This window comes from Panthera tigris, chromosome X, assembly GCF_018350195.1.
Source record: "Panthera tigris isolate Pti1 chromosome X, P.tigris_Pti1_mat1.1, whole genome shotgun sequence".
Taxonomy (NCBI): Eukaryota; Metazoa; Chordata; class Mammalia; order Carnivora; family Felidae; genus Panthera; species Panthera tigris.
This window is the reverse complement of record NC_056677.1, coordinates 18885914-18904706: the sequence shown is the minus strand read 5'-3', so window position 1 is coordinate 18904706 and position 18793 is coordinate 18885914.

Sequence of the window (18793 nt, the reverse complement as noted above, 5' to 3'; positions counted from 1 at the left end):
AAGAAGAACTCACAAGGGAGATTATGATATGATTTGAGATGATTGGAAATAAAACACAACATACCAAAACATGTGGGATGTTGCTCAAGTAGTACTTAAAAGAAAATATATGGTATAAATGCATCTAGTAAAAAAAGAAGAAAGATTTCAAATCAATAACATAACCTTCCACCTTAAGAAAATAGAAAAAGAAAGACAAAGTGAGGACAAAGCAGATGAGAGTACAAATAGAGAATAGAAAACCAATGGAGAAAATCAGCAAAACTAAGTTGATTCTTTGAGATATCAACAAAATCGGCAAACCTTAAGCTGGACTAAGAAAAACAGAAAATTTAAATTCTAAAATCAGGAATGACATGGGAGATGTGATTCCCAGCCTTATAGAAATAAAAGGTATTATAAGGGAATACTGTGAACACTTGTGCACAAAGTTAGGTAACCTAGAGGAGATGGAAGAATTCCTGGACAGGCAAAACCTTCTGAATCTGACTCAAGAAGAAATGGAAAATCTGAATAGACGATCACTAAGAAATTGAGTTAGTAATCAAGAATTTCCCTCAAGGAAATGCCCACGACTAGAATTGTACCAAATATCTAAAGAGTTAGTTCCAGTCCTTGACACACTTTAAAAAAGATGGAAGAGGGGAGAACACTTGCCAACTCCTTTTATGAAAGCGTTTGAGAAGAAAACTATAGAAATATATGCCTCATTAACGTAGGTTCAGAAATTTGCAACTAAATACTAAAAAACTGATTCCGGCAATATATATACATATATATACATATATATACATATATACATATATATATATACACATATATATACGTATATACATATATATATATACATATACATATATACATATATATACATATACATATATACATATATATACACACACACACACACATATATAATATAAAAATATAAAATATTATATATATTTTATATATATATATATAAAAACAAAACTGTACACCACAAACAAGTGGGATTTATCCCAGGAATGCAAGTTTGTTTGAACATATGAAAACCAATCAATATGATATATATACTAATACAATAAAAGACAGAAACCACATTACCATCCCAATAGATGCGGAAAGAGCACTGACATAATCTAATACCCTTTCCTGATATAAGTACTCAACAAAGTAGAAACAGAAGGTAATTCCCTCAACCTGATAAAAGGCATCTATGAAAACCTCACAGCTCACATTTTTAGTGGCAAAAGTAGCCAAGATCATGAGCAAGACCAGGATGATCACTCTTGCCACTTCTGTTCAACATGATACTGAAAGCTGTTCTCATGAATGCAATTAGGGAAAAAAAAATAAAAGACATTGAATTAGAAAAGAAGTAAAACTAACCCTATTTGCCAAAGATATTATCTTGTATATAGAAAATTCTAAGTAATCAAAAACTAGTAAAGCTAATAAATTTAGCATGGCTTTAGGATATAAGATCAATTACAAAAAAAAAAAAACTATTGCATTTCCATACACTTAAAATGAATAATCCAAAGTCAAATTGGGCATAGGGGTGCATGGGTGGCTCAGCCTGTTAAGCGCCCGAGTCTTGGCTTTGGCTCAGGTCATGATCTCATGGTTCGTGAGTTCGAGCCCCATGTCAGGCTCCATGCTGACAGTGCAGAGCATGCCTGAGATTCTGACTCTCTCTTCTATGTCCTCTCCTGCTCACATGCTCTGTCTCTCTCTCTCTCTCAAAACGAATAAATAAACTTTAAATACTTGGGGAAAAATTTACTGAAGTAAGTACAAAATTCGTTAGCTTAAAACTACAAAATGTAGTTGAAATAAATTATAAAAATCTAAGAAAATGAAAAAGCCTCCAGTGTTCATGTATTGGAAGACAGAGTATTTTCACAGTGGCAGTACTCCCAAAATTGACCTGAGGATTCAACACAATCCTGATCAAAAGCCCATCTGCATTTTCAGGAATTGGCAAACCGATCCTATAATTCTTAGGTACATACAAGAGATGCAGAATAGTCGAAACCATCTTTAAAAAGGGAAGGGAAAATAAGATAAAAACAGAGAGGGAGGCAAACCATAAGAGACTATTAAATAGAATAAACTGAGGGTTGTTGGAGGGGAGGCCGGTAGGGGGATGGGCTATATGGGTGATGGGCATTAATGAAGGCACTTGTTGGGATGAGCACTGGGTGTTATATGTAAGTGATGAATCACTGGGTTCTATTCCCGAAGCCAAGAGTACACTGTATGTTAACTAACTTGAATTTAAATTAATTAATTAATTAGTTAATCAATTAAAGTAAAATAAAATAATACAATTGGAGGACTCATATTTCTCCATTTTAAAACATACAAATCTATGATAATCAAGAGTGTGTGGTACTGAAATCAGGTTAGACATACAGATCAAAGGAATAGAACTGAGAGTAAGTAAATAAACCCATATAATTATGGTCAATTGATTTTTGAACGAAGGTCAGGTCAGTTCAATGTGGGAACAAATGGTCTTTTTCAACAAATGGTGCCGTTACACCAAATAGTAGCATGCACAAGAATGCATGCCTGTTTTACACTATACACAAAATATGAGTTCAGGGTGCCTGGATGGCTCAGTTGGTTAAGTGTCTGACTTCGGCTCAGGTCATGATCTCACGGTTCGTGGGTTCGAGGCCTGCCCTAGGCCCTGTGCTGACAGTTAGGAGCCTGGAGCCTTTTTCGGATTCTATGTGTCCCTCTCTCTCTCCTCCACTCCTTTGCTCATGCTCTATCTCTCTCCATCTCTCAAAAATAAATAAAACATTGGGGTACATGTGCCTCTATGCATCAGCACTCCTGTATCCCTTGGGTAAATTCCTAGCAGTGCTATTGCTGGGTCATAGGGTAGTTTTATCTTTAATTTTTTGAGGAACCTCCACACTGTTTTCCAGAGCGGCTGCACCAGTGTGCATTCCTACCAACAGTGCAAGAGGGTTCCTGTTTCTCCACATCTGTGCCAGAATCTGTAGTTTCCTGATTTGTTCATTTTAGCCACTCTGACTGGTGTGAGCACTTCCAACAACATCCAAATTAGGGAAAGAGCCTAAATGTCCATCAACTGAGGAATGGATAAAGAAGATGTGGTTTATATATATAATGGAATACTACTTGGCAATGAGAAAGAATGAAATCTGGCTATTTGCAGCAATGTGGATGGAACTGGAGGATATTATGATAAGTGAAATAAATCAGGCAGAGGAAGACAGATACCGTCTGTTTTTACTCATATGTCGATCCTGAGAAACTTAACAGAAGACCATGGGGGAGGGAAAGAGGGAAAAAAAGTTACAGAGAGGGAGGGAGGCAAACCATAAGAGACTTAAATACTGAGAACAAACTGAGGGTTGATCGGTGTGGGGGAGAGGGGAATGTGGGTGATGGGCATTGAGGAGGGCGCCTATTGGGATGAGCACTGGGTGTTGTATGGAAACCAATTTGACAATAAATTATACTTAATAAAAAAATAAAACATTAAAAAATAAAATATGGGCTCAAACTGTAGAATTTCTGGAAAAAAATAGTTACAAAATCTTGTGACCTTGGATTAGGCAATGATTTCTTAGCTGTAACACCAAAATCATAAACAAGAAAAGGGAGGAAAAAAATACTAAATTGGACTTAATAAAAAATAAATATTTTGTGCTCCAACAGACACTATCAAGAAAGTGTAAAGAGCCCGCACAATGGGTGAATATATTTGCAAATCATATCTAATAAATGTTTAATAATCATAATATGTAAGTAACTCTTAGAACTAATCAATAAAAAACCAAAACATAATGCATTTTAAAAATGGGCAAAGATGTTCACAGATGACATGATCAACATGTAGAAAATCTGAAATTATTGTAAAAAAAAGCTTCTGGAACTAATAAACAATTATAGCAAGATTATATGATACAGCATTAATATACAAAAGTCAATTGCTTGTCTGTATACCAGTAATGAACAAGTGAAACTACCAATTAAAAACCTATGACCATTTATATTAGTACTCAAAATACAAAAAGTATAATCTAACAAAATATGTACAATATCTATATGAGGAAAACTACAAAACTCTGATGAAACATAGCAAAGAACTAAATAAATAGATATTTCGTGTTCATGGTAGGAAGACTCAATGTTATCTAGATGGTAGATTTTCCTAAATCTATAAAGTGAATGCATTCCTAATCAAAATCCCAGCAAGTTATTTTGTGAATATAGGAAAACTGATTCTAAAGTTAATGTGGAGAGGAAAAATACCTAGAATGGTCCACTCAGTATTGAAGGAAATGAACAAAGTTGTAAGACTAACACTAGTCAATTTAAGACTTATTATAAAGATATGGTAATTAAGACAGCACTGTGTTTGTGGAAAAATAGACAAATATATCAGTGGAACAGAATAGAGAGCCTAGAAATAGATCCACACTAATATAGTCAACTAATCTTTGACAAAGACACAGGAGCAGTACAATGGAGAAAATATAGTCTTTTCAACAAATGGTGATGGGACAACTGGATATCCACATGCAAAAATAAAAAAAAGTCTAGACATACACACTACATCCTTCACAAAAGTTAATTCAAAATGTATCACAGGCAGGGGTGCCTGGGTGGCTTAGTTGTTTGAGCCTATGACTCTTGATTTTGCCTCAGGTCATGATCCCAGGGTCGCGGGATCGAGCCCTGCATGGGGCTCTATGCTGAGTGTGGAGCCTGCTTAAGATTCTCTTCCCTCCCCCCCCATTTCTCTCTCTTTCTCTTGAAAATAAATTAAAAAAACTTATCACAGGCCTACAAGTGAAATGTATAACTATAAAACTCCTTGAAGATAGTATAGGAGAAAGCTTAGATGATCTTGGACATTATAATGACTTTTTATATACAGTATCAAAGGCATGATCCATGAAAGAAGGAATTGATAAGCCAGACTCCATTAAAATTACAAACTTCTGCTCTGCAAAAGACAATATCAAGAGAATGAGAAGAAAAGCCATAGACTGGGAGAAAATACTTCCAAATGACAGACCCAATAAATGACTGCTGACTGAAATATACAGAGAATTCGTAAAGCTCAACGATAAGAAAATACACAACTCAGTTAAAAAATGGGCCAAAAACCTGAACAGACATCTCAACAAAGAAGACATACAGATGGCAAATAAGCATATGAAAAAATATTCAAATCATATGTCATTAAGGAATTGCCAATTAAGACAAAGGTGAGATCTCACTACAACCTATTAGATGGTCAAAGTCCAAAACACTGACAACACCAGATGCTGGGAGGATGTGTAGGAAGAGGAATTCTCATTCATTCCTGGTGGGAATGCCAAATGGTGTAGTCTCTCTGGAAGATAGTTGTATGGTTTCTTATAGCTGTACAATTTATGAAACTATACGTGCTCTTACCATGGTTCAGCAATTGTTCTTGATATTTAAGTTGAAAACTTATGTCTATACAAAAACTTGTAAACAGATGTTTATGGCCACTTTATTCATAGTTGCCAAAACTTGGAAGGAATCAAAATGTCCTTCAGTATGACATTCTGGAAAAGACAAAACTATGGAAAAAATTAAAAGATCATTGGCTGCCAGAGATTTAAGCTTAGCGAGAGAGATGAATAGGCAAAGCATAGAAGCCTTTTTTTTAGGGCAGAAAAAAGACTCTATATGATATTATGATGATGGATTATATATTATTGGTCATATGCATTTTGGTCATTATACATTTGACCAAACCTATAGAATGTACAACATCATTTTGCTGTTTTAAAAAGCATACATTAAGAGAACCCATCGTATTACAATTGAATGGAATATTAGAGATAATCTCTGTGACAAAGTTGTAAAAATTAGACATTTGAAATGATTACAGAATAAAATGTCTTATAATATTTCAACTTTGGCTTTACTCTAAAAGTATAAAAAATGGAAAAGAATTCATATGCAAGTTAATCATTAATGCCATTTTATTTTTCCCTAAGGGGTAACATATCTCTGCGATATAACTAATATTAATGATTATATGCAAAGAGAGAAAAACTGAATGTATTTTAAGACACAAAGAATGTCAACTTCACAGCTAGTTTCCAAAGCAAATGGTTCATTGGTGTGATGTGGTCAAGTGCTGTCATATGATTTTATAAAATGGATTGTAAGATAAATCCTTTCATTTGCCATTTATTGCTTAAAATCATGATGTTACCATTTCCATGATACATTTTGTACAGGAAAAGGAACGAACCTAGCTATTCGTATATTGAGAGTATAAATATGTTTGTGTTGAGCAAATGGGAATGCAGCCGATATGTGCTTGTATTCTGGTGAAATGATCTTTGCTCTCACGGCAAATACCTTTATTGAAAACTAAGAATCAAGAGGCTTTTATTAAAATATCAAGTTTATTCTAAGACTAGTGTATAATTTTCTTGCTTTCATACCTCCTGAGCAGGCAGAAAATACTTCTAGCTTCTATTTAAAATGGTATCTATGATTAGTGTTAGTTTGCAGACAAAATGTGCAACACAGTTTCCTCTAGAGATAAAACAGGTGCTCTGCGGGTTCTTTGGTTTCTTCCAGTGTTATGTTTGCGGAATATCCTTTAACGTCTAAAACTTAGATGAAAAAATTGTCATGCAAATAGAAAAAAAGGAAAGCAGTAAATAATTGAATGTTAATTGATTTTATCCCCGTGGACGTAAGTGTACTCTGTAATATTTGAAACACAGCCACTCCAGCTTGCAATGTCTACCCCATAACTAAAATACCCACACACATAGCCACCTACAAAGAAAAACAGAGGAGCATAGTACTCCTTTGCCAAATTTTGCCCTGTGAAGCACTGCTACTTTCAGATTTTATAAGTTCTTAGGAACATAACATGAACAAATGCAGAAACAGGCCCTCTCTATTTTTGTCACCAGATGCAGAGAGCTCTACCTTGGAAATACTGAGCATCCCTGCAACTAAAACTATCTGTTAAATTGTATTTAATTGGGTGTTTCATAAATATTTTTTAACTTAACGCTTTTTCTTGTTTGGCTTAAAGCTCCGCTTTTATGCTTATGGTTTAGGAAATGCTAACTCTGAGGTGAGCAGCATGAATGCATTTTGAATGCCTGACTTCTAACTCATTTCATGTATGACGTCCATAAGTACTTGTCGAATGCCTACTGTGACAAACACTTTTCTAGAAAGTGGTCATTGTTCATATTCTTTCCTCTGCCTTTCAAAATCATCAAAGCAAAATGCTAAAATCTTTACATCCTGAAAACCCATTACCTTGTTAGACTTAGTTCAATTCTCAACTAAAAATTTATGACAGTAGGTTGTTAACGACCATGTATCCTCCTCACAATTTAGGGAGGACCTGACTTGTTTTTAATTTATAAGCAAGGACTTTCATAAGTGAAAGGCTTGCCAACTAGCTTATCTGGAATCCTATGCATTTTTTCTTGGGGTTAACCTGCTGCAAGTTAGTTTATGCTCATTGCAACGGTGTTATCCGGGAGGAATAACATGTTGGGCCCTGTAATGATTACATCTTAGTGTGGGAATTAGCTACCTGATCCCTGAAAAAAAAAATCCTGAGAAAATAGAAGGGAGACAATTATTATTTGATGAGAGGAAGAGATTCCACACATCTTCTGTTGAGCAGTGCTCTTCCCAGAAAGAGCCAGGCTAGGTGGCGTTCTCTGAGAGCAAAGCCAAAAAAACAAACAAAAACAAAAAAACAAAAAAACAAAAACAAAAAAACCCAAAACCACATAAAATAACAAAAATAGTTGAAAATCACAAAAATTAAGCTATTTAGAAATAACTGTCAGTATTAGGAGAATATCATTCTAGGTATCTCGGTACACACATAGCAGAAACAAAGTATTTGTATCAGGCTGGGTTCAGTCAAAGAGTCAGGTTCTCTGAGTTATGGAATAAAGGTTTTATTATAGGAATTAGACCTTATGTTGTTGTGGGAGCAGCTGTGGATGTGAGGGTACAGGAGAAGAGTAGGAAATAAATCAATCATGACTCAATCTGAAAAGCCAAACAGGTCCAGCTAACTGAGAAGCTGTGTCTCAGTGTAGCTTCTGCGTCAGTGGTCCACCCCCAAGTGCCCAGTTGTGAGTTCAGAGTCGCTGTTGATCACCATGGAGGCAGAACAGAGGATGTCAAGGACAAACGGAGAACCAGCCAGCACCCTTGTCTCCATCACTGCATCTAATCACAGTGGCCTTCAGAGAAGAATGGATTCTGTATCACTTCTGTTGTCTAAATCTTGTGCAAATTCATTGTTTGGACAGCTAGAGTTCAGACTGTCTGTAGAAGGGAATTCTGGGAGCTGCATGTCCAGTTTAGTCAACTTGACACCAAATGACCAAAAAGTATTTTATAAAACAGAATTAAACTACAAATGTGATTTTAGAATAAAGATTTTCTTCTTGCTCAGAAGAAAAAGGAACTGAAGGAATTCAGATGAATGTGTTTTCAGTACAATATTACTCATTTTCTAAATGATCTCTTTAGAAGTTAAATAAGTTTTGAATACTACTAAGGGATTGGAGCTATGATTCTTCATTTAAGTATGTGTTGTAAACACGCACGTATTATACACACACATATGTTAAATTTTAGAGTGATTGAATTTATAGCACGAAAAAAAGATAATATGCTTTCTCACATTTCCTCCTACCCCTCTCCCATGTTCTGATTTGTTTTTAGTGAAATTTTAATTTTTTATTTTGTTCCATTTTATACCAATCTTATTCTGTTCAGTACCATTAATTTTGGCACCTACTTAGTTGATACTTAAATGAGCTCAGTGCTCATCACTTGGACTTTTGCCGTGACCATTACTGAATCTTTTTTCTGAATAATCTCTTAGTTGTCTTTATTTTGTTGTCAGCTGGTTCTTTCAACAAGGTCTTGGAGTACTGTCTTCCCTAGATTTTTACTATTTGAGAATTAATGCTTGTTGCCTTTATATTTGTAAAACTTCTTGACTTACAATGTTCTTGGGACGTAATTCCTTTCTCTAAAAATGTGTGTGTCCATGACTCCACTCCATTGTCTTTTGGCACTAAAAATTATTGTGGCTCTGAGGGGTGCTGGGGAGACTCAGTCAGGTGAGTATTTGACTCTTGATTTTGGCTCAGGTCATGATCCCATGGTTCATGGGATCGAGCCCCGCATCACACTCTGTGCCTAAAATATTTCTTGCACCTTTAATCTAGAGTCAATTGTTTCTATAATTCATTGAAATATTCTTTTATTAATAGTCATATTTACTGCATTTGTCAAGCTTTATCTCATTTTTAAGTGGACTTTATTTTTTGGAGAAGTTTGAGGTTCACAACAAAACTGAGCAGAAAGCAGAAAGATTTCCCCATATACCCTATGCGTGTGCACGCACACACACACACACACACACACGTTACAATCCATGATCATACATTGATATACCATTATCACGCCAAATCCAATTTACATTAGAGTTCACTGTTGGAGTGGTATATTTTACGGGTTTTGATAAATGTATAGTGACATGTGTCTGCCATTATAGTAGTTTTATATGCAGTGTAGTTTTACTGCCCTAAAAATTCTCTATACTCTGCCTGTTCCTCCTTCCTTCTCTTCTAACCCTTGGCAACCACTGATCTTTTCACTGTTTTCATAGTTTCGCCTTTTCCAGAATGTCATATATATGGAATTATTCAGTATGCCGCCTTTTCACATTGGCTTCATTCACTGAGTAGTAAGTTTATTGCTGTATGTTTACATATTGCTATATGTTTACATATTACAAAAGAAATTTTTCGTTTGTCTTTTTATTCATCTTGACCATGTTTAGGCATTCAGTGCAGACTGATATTTTTTTCTCTTCCTGGGTCTTTTCATAATATCTGATCATTGGTTTGAGGATGAGATATTGCGTGTGTATGGTGTTTTGGAAGACAGGAAAATTCAGATGAGGCTCTGTGCAGTCTTAGTTAGAAAATACGGTTTTGACTCTCTTGAGAATTCCTTCTTCCTAAGTCAGGGTTAGTATTCTCCATTTGGGGTTGTGTCATGTTGCCATGGAGATATATAGTTAGGCTTCAATTCAATTCCCCAATTGTGTAAATCCTAGAAGCTTTACTTCTTTTAGAAAGAGTTATAAATTCTATTTTACACTTCCTTCATTTTATCATTCATCCTCAGAAGAGGAAGAAGATAATCTCTACTGAGTTCACTTCTCTCCCAGATCAGGGGTGGTTGTGAGTTTCTGTGACTTTGCCATTTCATTCATCTAGCTCAGGAGCAGACTTCTGGTCAGGAAACTTCAGAATCTGAAAGATTCTGCTTTTTCCCCTTGGCTATCACTTTTTAAAGCTCATTGCTTTAAGTCCTATTCCTTTCTTTGTTTGACTGGAGATAATAACTATTTTTTGGTCTGGTTACTATTACTATTATTTTACTTAATAACTATTAATATTTTAATCAATTATTTTACTATTTTAATTAATATTTGAGGGAGAAAGAGTCTGTGATTTTTTACTCCACTCTGCTAATCCAGGTGACTCTCTCCGAAGTAAATTTACATCATTGACTGTTATATATGACAGATTTGGTCTTCTGTTTACTAGTTGTGTTACTTTGGCCATCTTAAATTCTCTGGTTCCAGTTTATTTACCTTTGGATGACATAACACTTATCTCATAGTCCTGTAGGCAGGATTCATTGATATAACATGTAAACACTTAATGCAAGTTCAATTAGGATACTGCCGAAGCGGTATAGGTAAGAGATGATGCTGGTTTTGACTAGATTAGTAGTAGTGGAGACAGACAGAGATGGGCAAAGCTGAATTACTTTTGGAGACTGATGTGGACTTGGTTCAGGTTGTGAAATGTGACAAACTACTACTCTACTATGTATGACTAGTTGCAACTGTATTCAAAGCTCTAAGACTCAAATTCATCAGCTAAAAGATGGGAGATACAATTGTCACAAAAATTAAGCAAAAGAACACATGTAAAGCTTTGAGCACAGTGCCTGACGGAGCATAAATACTCAGTAAATGTTAGCTACTATTAGCAGTAATTGTATATGCGTTAATACTGTACTTGGTATTAGTATGGATTTTTAATTCAGAGTTGAAAGAAGGAGGAAGACCCTAATTGACTCATCCTTTTAGCATTTGAGTGAACAGGGGCATCATTTACAGATATTTGGAATACTGATAGGAAAACATTTTGATGGAAGGGGAAGAGAGAGCATATCATAAGTTCCTTTTAAGTTTTCCATATATGGCTATATAAAATCTCATTGATATCTTGGTCACATTTTTACCACAAACTCATTTGCCCTTTTCCCATCTAAAGTTTGTTGTCCAGGGGCTCCTGGCTGGTTCAGTCGATTAAGCATCTGACTCTTGATTTTGGCTCAGGTCATGATCTCACACTCCGTGGGATCGAGCCCCGCATCCAGCTCTGTGCTGACAGCGCAGAGCCTGCTTGAGATACTCTCTCCCTCTCTCTCTGTGACCCTCTCCTGCTTGTGCATGTGACTCTCTCTCTCTCTCTTTCTCTCTCTCTCTCTCTCAAAATAAATAAGTTTTTTTAAAAAAGTTTGTTGTCCAGAAAGCAACACAGTATTAATACAGAGTAGGACTACACCCCCTTTAATTTTAACACACTATGTTTATCGATACAGTTTGAAGCATCATTATTCTTTGTGGAAGCTATTTCTCACTCTGACATTCTGTTGTCCCTAGAAGATCCTGCAGCCCTGATGAGGAATTAAGGCTGGAGGAGTTTTCAAGGGTCCTGACCCTTGTGAGGCCTCATGATAAGCAGAAGAAAATCCACTTTTCAGATCAAATAGCATTATGGCACAAATTCAGATCAAACATTCAATCAGGTTTATATGTCTTCTAGGAATTGAATGCTGGCATGTCCCTTATGCCAATTAGATCAAAATAATGAATTTTTGTTTAAACAAAGAGTAAAATATTCTTGGCGACTCTCTCCATGGACTGGTTATAATATGCCATGCATAAATAACATATATGGCCCAGTTGGCCAAGAATAAGCTTTGTTACACCATTTATTAACAGATTTGTTTACTCATTCACAAGTTATCTTGAGAACTTACCCTGTGGTGGCACTGGGGAATTATCAGTGAACTGAAGATTTGCTGCTCAACTTCAGTGTCCTTTCTGGACAACAGAATCTTGAAGGCAATGATCAATGAAGTCATTTCATTTGAATATTTACTTTTGACCGTCCCTAGTCCTATTCTTTTAGTGTAGGATCAGAGAAGATCAGTCAAAAATGACATTGTCCACAGTAGGGAATTAAAATGAGACAGTCCATGAAACCCTTGACCCACAGAAGTATATGTGGGGGCTGAGAATGTGTGCATTTGTGTATGATGACTATATCAGGATTATATTAAAATATATTACAAACCATAGATACCCCATCTTTTGTTTCTGATATTCCCTTTAAATCATTCCCAGTTATCTCTTGATGAATCCCTTACAGAAGTAGTTAAAGGTGAAATGTCTCTGATCTTATGCTAATACCAATTCTCTTTTCCATTCCAGTGTCCCCACCCCCTATCTGTATCAGATTGCCACTTCCTTTTATCAGCTTTTTGTACTACCTGCAAAGGTTCTCAATATCCAAATCCAATTTTTGTCCAAGCTTCTCTTTAATACAGAATCTTCAACTGATGTTCCGTAGCTCCAGCTGCTGCTCCGAATTTCCTAATCCACAGATCCTCCATACAGTGCTGCATCTTCTATTATGTTCTAGACAGAACATGTATTGTTTGTTACCCCAGGAAGGGCTCTTACCTCTCTATATTCCTGTCTGATGCATTTTCTCTGTGTTTGAATGCTTTACATGTTCTTATCTGGACTGTAGTAGGTGGGAAGGGTTATGGCCTGCCCTCAATTTGACAAAAAAAAAAAAAAAAAAAAAAAAAAGGTTTGCAACTTGAATAATATATTTTTTTAAAGTTTCCCCCTCCTTTTTATTGCTCACTCTTTGTACCAAATCTCCCCATCCCAAACCACCTCCTGAGACTAGCCAAAGTCCTTTTTCTCTTGTCCTACTTTCTCACTGCCATATATTGAGCTGTATTAACTTGTCTCTGAATATTGTAATATTTTTGTAAAGTTTTTTTCACATTCCATTTTCATCAGCCACACACTGTTCTTGGAACCTTTTTACTATTCTCTTCATCTCATGCAGAGTTTATTTTCTTTTCACCCCCGTAAATCACTTTCTTAATCCCTATTTATGGTGGCAGGCAGCTTTGTACGCACGCATGCTCCTCATGTAACCATAAATGAAAAGGCTGAGGGAAAATGGCAGGGCCTTTCAACACTGCACATTTGTCACTGTCTTATAGACTTGGAAGACATTGTTGCTTTCATGGTTGATGCATCAAACACCGGTCATCCAGATTTAAATATTTATTATATTTGACAGTTTTTAGCTTTTTCAAAAGGAATCCCTTAATGTATAAATTATATTAGATCAAAATTCTGTGTATTGCATTAACTTACAAGAAGTGATTTTTGCATGTCAAAACCAAGTTTGATAGTAAAGACTGTTTAGAAGTATTGCTCAAGTATATCATCTGGACCCAAACACATTTGTTTAAGAAAGTAATTTTCAATTTTAGTAGTTTCATAGCATAATGGTATTTAAACAAATCTCATTTGCAAACCTTTCTTAATCCATTTCCGTGAATCAGATCTTTAACCTCTCAAATATTTCTCTCCACAATTCTACTAGAATTATATTTTAAACTGCTAGTCTGAATAAGTTGAATCCTGTTTAAATTCTTTGATGAGTTTGCTCCAGGTTCTGAACAAGTGATAAGGCTTTTTTTTTTTAATTTACATCCAAATTAGTTAGCATATAGTGCAACAGTGATTTCAGGAGTAAATTCCTTAGTGCCCCTTACCCATTTAGCCCATCCCCCCTCCCACACTCTCTCCAGTAATCCTCTGTTTGTTCTCCATATTTATGAGTCTCATCTGTTTTGTCCCCCTCCCTGTTTTTATATTATTTTTGTTTCCCTTCCCTTATGTTCATCTGTTTTGTCTCTTGAAGTCCTCATATCTTTATGATTCACTACGGAAGTGAAGTCGTATGATATTTGTCTTTCTCTGACTGACTAATTTCACATACCATAATACCTTCCACTTCCATCCGCGTAGTTGCAAATGGCAAGATTTCATTCTTTTTGACTGCTGAGCAATACTCCATTGTATATATATACCACATCTTCTTTATACATTCATCCATCAATGGACATTTGGGCTCTTTCCATACTTTGGCTATTGTGGATAGTGCTGCTATAAACATTGGGGTGCATGTGTCCCTTCGAAATAACACACCTGTATCCCTTGGATAAATACCTAGTAGTGCAATTTCTGGGTTGTAGGGTAGTTCTATTTTTAATTATTTGAGGAACCTCCATACTGTTTTCCAGAGTGGCTGCACCAGCTTGCTTTCCCAGATAAGACTTTATAATATGGACCACAAAGACTTTCATGATACGGCCTCCGCCTATTTCTCCAATATCAACTGTAGGCACGCCTCTCCACTCAAACTCTAAACTCCAGACATAATATTTTATATCCTTTCCTCTGCTTACTCTTTCCTCCAGCCAAACATCTTTCTTGATTAAAAAAAAATCTGGAAATTGGCTTGCCATATATATATTTTTTCAGTAATGACATTGGTATGTATTGGTAGATAATTTCAAACACTGAGACCCTGGAGAAAATCTCTGGTCTCAGTAGTCCTATGATTTGTCTCCCCATGACCAACACATGCTCAACCTTGAAAACAAGTCTAATGTTATATTCCAAAGAGTAGGTACTCTCATTATTTTTGGAAAGCCTGGTCTACAGATTAAAGTGTAGGTTCAAGTCCATCTTCTTCTGCTAGTGTTAAGCCCAGTGACTACTTGAAAATCTATCATGTCATGCTATGCTTATTTTCAATGTTTTATAAATGTGAATTCTAAAAAAATTAATATTTTGAAGTAGAACCATTATGTGCATAATTACTGTATAACCCTACCTACAGCTTGAAAATACAGCAAGTCCCATTGACAATAGCCAAAGTATGTTAAGAGCCCAAATGTCCATCGATGGATGAATGGATAAAGATGTGGTATATATATACAATGGAGTATTGCTCAGCAGTCAAAAAGAATGAAATTTTGCCGTTTGCAACAAGGTGGATGGAACTAGAGGGTATTATGGTAAGTGAAATTAGAGAAAGATAAATATATGACTTCACTAATAGGTGGAATTTAAGATATAAAACATATGAACATAGGGAAGGGAAACAAAAATAATATAAAAACAGGGAGGGGGACAAAACAGAAGAGACGCTTAAATACAAAGAACAAACTGAGGGTTGCTGGGGGTGGGGGATGAGCTAAATGGATAAGGGGCATTAAGGAAGACACTTGTTGGGATGAGCACTGGGTGTTATACATAGGGGGATGAATCGCTGGAATCTACTCTTGAAATCATTATTGCCCTATATGCTAACTAACTTGGATGTAAATTAAAAAGAAAGAAAGAAAGAAAATACAACTAGTCAGTAGAATTCCTTGACTATCTCTAACTAGTCCATTACACTTAGTGAAAGGACTTTCCTCCCTCTTGGTTTTGCCAAATATAGCCAGAGTCCAAACATTAAAATTCATAATTTCCTCACCAGTGAGATCCATATTTTACTAATGTATCTCAATTTTGCTCACGTAGTATTTCATCTTTCACTATATTGTCTTGTAAATTGGAATATCCTTTTCTCACCATCCACTCACCCTGTCCCCTCACAAGAAATGTAATGTTTTCTTTTTTGTGAATCTCTGTGGATTTCCATTGCTAATTCTGCACTTGTTCGATGAAATTCAAGCAAAAAAGTGTGTGATACAGGAACAGAACAGAGATGAGAGAGAGAGAGAGAGAGAACTTCGTGTTTTAGTTGTCTTTTTCTAGCTATAGTACTAAAAATAGATAGCATTCATCCAGGAACACATCACTTAGGATGCTAGAGAATAATTTTAAGCAGAACTGGTCTATTTAGCAGAGTACCCAGTATTCCCCAGATTTTTTTTTGCTGGAAAAGACTCATAAAGACTTCATTTTCTTGTTACAAGACATATGACTTTGCATTGCTTTTTTAGTAAATGTTGGATGAGTGGAACTAAGTTCTCTCTAATAACTGAAATCTTAAGAACCAGTGTAGCATTATTTTTGAAAGTACAGATTCTGCTTTAATTCCCAGCTCTACAATTTCCTAGGCAAATCACTTAACCTCTCTATGCCTCAGTTTCTTTAACTATGAGATGGAGATAATGGTATAAATTTTGTAAGGTTGTGGTAAGCTTTTGTTTTTTTTTCTAGCTTTATTGAGCTGTTATTGATATATAACATGTAAGTTTCATGTGTACACTTTATTTGGGGGCACCTGGGTGGCTCATTAGCATCTGACTTTGGCTCAGGTCGTGATCTCATGGCTGGTGGGTTCGAGCCCCGAGTTGGGCTCTGTGCTGACAGCTTGGAGCCTGGAGCCGCTTTTGGATTCTGTGTCTCCCTCTCTCTCTGTCCCTGCCCTGTTCTCTCTCTCTCTCTCTCTCTCTCTCTCTCTCTCTCTCTCTCTCTCTTTGAAAAATAAACATTAAAATTTTTTAAATGAAAAAACAAAATGTGCACTTTATTTGATACACTTACATATTATAAAATTATTACCACAAATAGGTTGGTTAATACCTCCATCCCCTTACATAATTAACATTTTTTTGGTGGGAGAATAATATTAAGATCCACTTGCCTAATAACTTGAAAGTATATAATACATTATTGTTACTTATACACCATGCTGCCCATTAGATCCCCAGAACTTATTTGTCTTAAGGCTAGGAGTTTATATCTTTTGACCAACATCTCCCCATTTCACCCAACCCACAGCCCCTGGCAACCACCATTCTACTCTCTATTTCTATGAGTTTGGCTCTTTTCAATGAATTCTGCATATAAGTGAGAACATACACCATGTGTCTTTCTCTGTCTTAGTTCATTTAGCATGATGTTCTCGAGGTCCATCCATGTTGTAACAAAAGGCAGGATTTCCTTCTTTTTTATGGCTTAGTAATATTCAACTCTGTGTGTGTGTGTGTGTGTGTGTGTGTGTATTTCACATATTCTTTTTCCATTTTTCTGTTGAGAAACACTTAGGTTGTTTTTACATCTTGCCTATCATGAATAATGCTGCCATGAACATGCGAGTGCAGTTATCTCTTTGAGATCTTGTTTTCATTACCTTCAATTATATATCTAGAAGTGGAACTACTGAATTACATAGTACTACTTTTAATATTTTGAGAAATGTCCATACTGTTTTCCATAGTTGATGTACCAATTTATATTCCCACCAACAGTGCACCATGGTTCCCTTTACTCTACAGTCTTACAAATGCTTGTAATCCCTTGTCTTTTTTGACAGGTATGGGGTGATATCTCATTGTGGTTTTGATTTACATTTTTCTGATGATTAGTGATGTGATGCAGATTTTCACATACCTCTTGGCCATTTGCATGTGGAAAAATGATCAGATTTTTTTTTTTTTTGCTAAAAATTGTATGAGTTCCTCATATATTTTCTTTTTTCTTTTTTCTTTTTTTTAGACAGAGCACAAGCAAGGGAGAAGGGCAGAAGGATAGAGACAAAGAGAGAATTTTAAGCAGATTCCACACTCAGGGTGGAGCCTGATGCAGGGCTCGATCCCACAACTCTGGGATCATGACCTGAGCCCAAATCAAGAGTTAGCTGCTCAACCAACTGAGCCATCCAGGTGCTCCAAGTTCTTTACATATTTTAGATATTAACTCCTCATCAGAGAGATTGGAAATATTTTCTCCCATTCGGTAGTTTGCCTTTTATTTTGCTGATTGTTTCTTTTGCTGTGCAGAAGCTTTTAGTTTTATGTAATCCCATTTTATTTTTGCTTTTGTAGCTTGAACGTTGAGTGTCCAAAAAGTTGTTGCCAAGACCAGTGTCAAGAGGCTTTTTCCCCTATATTTTCTCCTAGTATTTTACAGTTTCAGGTCTTAAATTTAAGTCTTAAATCCATTTCAAGTTAATTTTTGTGAGTTAAGACAGGGATCCAGTTTCCTTCTTTTGCATGTAGTTATCAAGTTTTGGAGGCATCATTTATTAAATAAACTTTCTTTTCCCCATTGAGTCTCCTTGGCTGCCTTGTCAAATATTAGTTGACCATATTATGTGTGGGTTTATTTCTGGACTCTTGATTCTGTTCTCGATTCTGTTCCCTTGGTTAGTGTGTCCATTTTTATGCCAGTATCATACTGTTTTGATTACTGTAGCATTGTTTTTTTTAATGTTTATTTTGAGAGAGAGAGAGCAAATGAGCAGGGGAGGGTCAGAAAGAGAGGAAGAGAGAATCCTAAGCAAGCTCCATGATGTCAGTGCAGAGCCCCATGTGGGGCTCAATCCCAGCTCCGTGAGATCATAACCTGAGCTGAGATCACAAGCTGGACACTTAGCCAACTGATCCACCCAGGTGCTCCTGATTACTGTAGCTTTGTAATAGAGTTTGAAATCATGAATTTTGATGCCTCCAGCCTTGTTTTTCTTTCTCAGGATTGCTTTGGCTCTTTGGGCTCTTTTGTAGTTTCCTACAGATTTTAAGATTGTTGTTTCAATTTCTGTGAAAAATGTCAGTGGAA